The 2,580-nt window shown below is 37.2% G+C and overlaps 1 pseudogene; it reads right to left on the bottom strand.

Annotated features, from left to right (window-relative positions):
* Positions 1 to 836: 836 nt before the first annotated feature.
* LOC102832532 lies at positions 837 to 1,972 on the bottom strand (annotated as a pseudogene).
* Between the last annotated feature and the right edge of the window lie 608 nt (positions 1,973 to 2,580).

Below are 2,580 nucleotides of genomic sequence, written 5' to 3'. Positions count from 1 at the left end.
AGTCTGGCTATACTTCTTCAAACACAGACTTGTTTGTTCTTTTGGCAGTCCATGATACTTTTAATATTTTTTCTCAACACCATAACTCAAATGAATCAATTCTTTCATGGTCTTCTTTATTCATTGTCCAACTTTCACATGCATATGAGGTTATTGAAAATACCATGATTTGGGTCAGCTGCACCTTGTTCCTCAAAGTGAAATCTTTGTTCTTGAACACTTTAAAGGGGCCTTGTGCAACAGATTTGCCTAAGGCAATACATCCTTTGATTTCTTGACTGCTGCTTCCATGAGCATTGATGGTTGAGCCAAGTAAAATGAAATGTCTCATGCCAATATTTCCCCTGGTTTATCTTTTTTAAAAATTTCTATGTTTTCATTTATTATTGCTATTTAGTTACAGAAAAGATTAACATTCTCCAAGATTTGTAATGTTAGCATATGCCATATATCAATATAAGAATTTTATATGAAGGAAAACCATGATGGAACAACCAAATAGGGTGCCAAGGTGTCAAAGAACTAAAAGAAATTCTTCCATGTAAAGACCTCTGATCTGCATTATTTGATTTTTAAAAAAATATAAAACCTTAATATTACAAGAAAAAACCAGTAAAGAACAATAAAGCAGACAAGAATAAGTAAAAGCTTTATACAGATGCTCTGCATATACACTATATATGTATTGCTGTATTATAATAAAAATATGTATTATAGTCAATTCTCATCTAGTTAGAAACAGTAGCATCTAACCAAGCATGAATGGACCAACATTTTCTCAGTCTTCAATTACATGACAAATTAAAGTGTGTAGCAGTCACTTCTGGTCAGCAATATCATGATAAATGTTTGACAAGATATAATTTTTCTCCTTATTCACTTGTAAAAATTGGTGCCTGTTTGTAATGTTCTACAAGTTCTTCCATGGATGGTGCTGACTTTACGCTGCCCAATGCAGTAGACAGTCACTTTCAGCTGGACTTTTAAATGCTTGTTTTTCTCTTGTGCTTTTAGTGATACAGAGAAATCATTTGGCAAAGATTCACTATCACGAATGAGGAAATCCCCTTCGTGTCCTCTTTCATTCAGTGCTATTTCTGCTTGAAGCCTGGTGACTTTATCATAATACCATGGATTTCCAGCAAACTTCTCAGTGAGTGAAGGCCTAATGTAGTCACACCGTGAAGGTGATGGCTCCAAACCTGAGGTTAATGGATTATTCTGCATAACGGTAACATAGTTTTTTGGTACCAGACCAACCATTCCATTGATCTTCCTGCACTTCCACCATTCAGGGTCATTTTCTGGTTTCTCAATAACATCCATTACATCTCCTTTCTCAAAATTAATTTCTTTATCATTGGATGATCTGAATGGGTAAAGAGCCTGTACCACATGCAACACTTGCCCAGTATTTAAGTTTTTGACGACAGGTACTAACTTTTATGACAGAGAACCCACATGGTCACCCAAAGGGCTATCACCTTCTTCAGTTACATAGTTTGATGGGAACCATCCAACTTGTCCATTTGTAGCTTCCTTGCCACCACCCATCACTACATTTTTCCATGACGATCACCTTCATGTCTTTTATCAGTGATAACTCATCTTCTCTCTCAGTCATGTAGTTAAATTTCACATAAGCAGACATGCTGAGGTCATAGAGACGTTCCCCTGGGTCGACAAAGCTATTAGCAGCAGTAGATGCAAAGTCTGGCACACTAGGTTTTCTTTTTGCCTTTCCAATGCCTAATGTATCCTTGAGGTTTTTTACAATAGATGCCTTCTAAGCACTGTTTTTCCTTTCCACATAGTTAGAAGGCACAAAACCTGTATTATTCATGGAATTTCGAACTCACCACCAGGACTTCGAATCATCCAGAAGCCATAGTCTTTCATGCTTCTTGTTGTCCAGCTCTTGTTCTTGTTGGGCCACATAATCACATTTGGCTACTACCACCACTTCTGCCATCTTTCAGCAGTTTCAGCACTGAGGATGGCGCCAGGTTGATACCGCAGCCGTCAGGATGGCCCTTATGGCAAGACGCCTGCGCTTCTCTCTCCCTGATTTATCTTGATGTTATTTATTGGTCTAGTGATGAGGATTTTTGTTTTCTTTACATTGAGGTGCAACCGATACTGTTGCTAGTGGTCTTTAATCTTCATCAGTAAATATTGTAAGTTCTGTTCATATTCAGTAAGCAAGATTGCATTATTTATATATCGTAGGCTGTTAATGAATCTTCCCCCATTTCTGAGGCCATATTCTTCTTCATATAATCAGATTATTTTCTCAGCCATACATATTGAATATGTATGGTGAAAGAACACAACCACGGCACATACCTTTCCTAATTTTAAACCATTCAGTGTTCCTTTGTTCTGTTTGAACAATTGCCTCTTGGTGTATGTACAGGTTCCTCATGAGCACAATTAAGTTTTCTGGTGTCCATAACTTGCTATGATCTACAAAATTGAAAGCCTTTGTGTAGCGAGTAAAGCACAGGTAAACATCTTTCTGGTATTCTCTGCTTTCATCCAAGATCCATCTGATGTCATAGTGATATCCCTCTTTCCATG

The sequence above is a fragment of the Chrysochloris asiatica genome, unplaced genomic scaffold (genome assembly GCF_000296735.1).
Source record: "Chrysochloris asiatica unplaced genomic scaffold, ChrAsi1.0 scaffold00001, whole genome shotgun sequence".
Taxonomy (NCBI): Eukaryota; Metazoa; Chordata; class Mammalia; order Afrosoricida; family Chrysochloridae; genus Chrysochloris; species Chrysochloris asiatica.
This window is presented reverse-complemented; position numbering and strand designations above follow the sequence as displayed.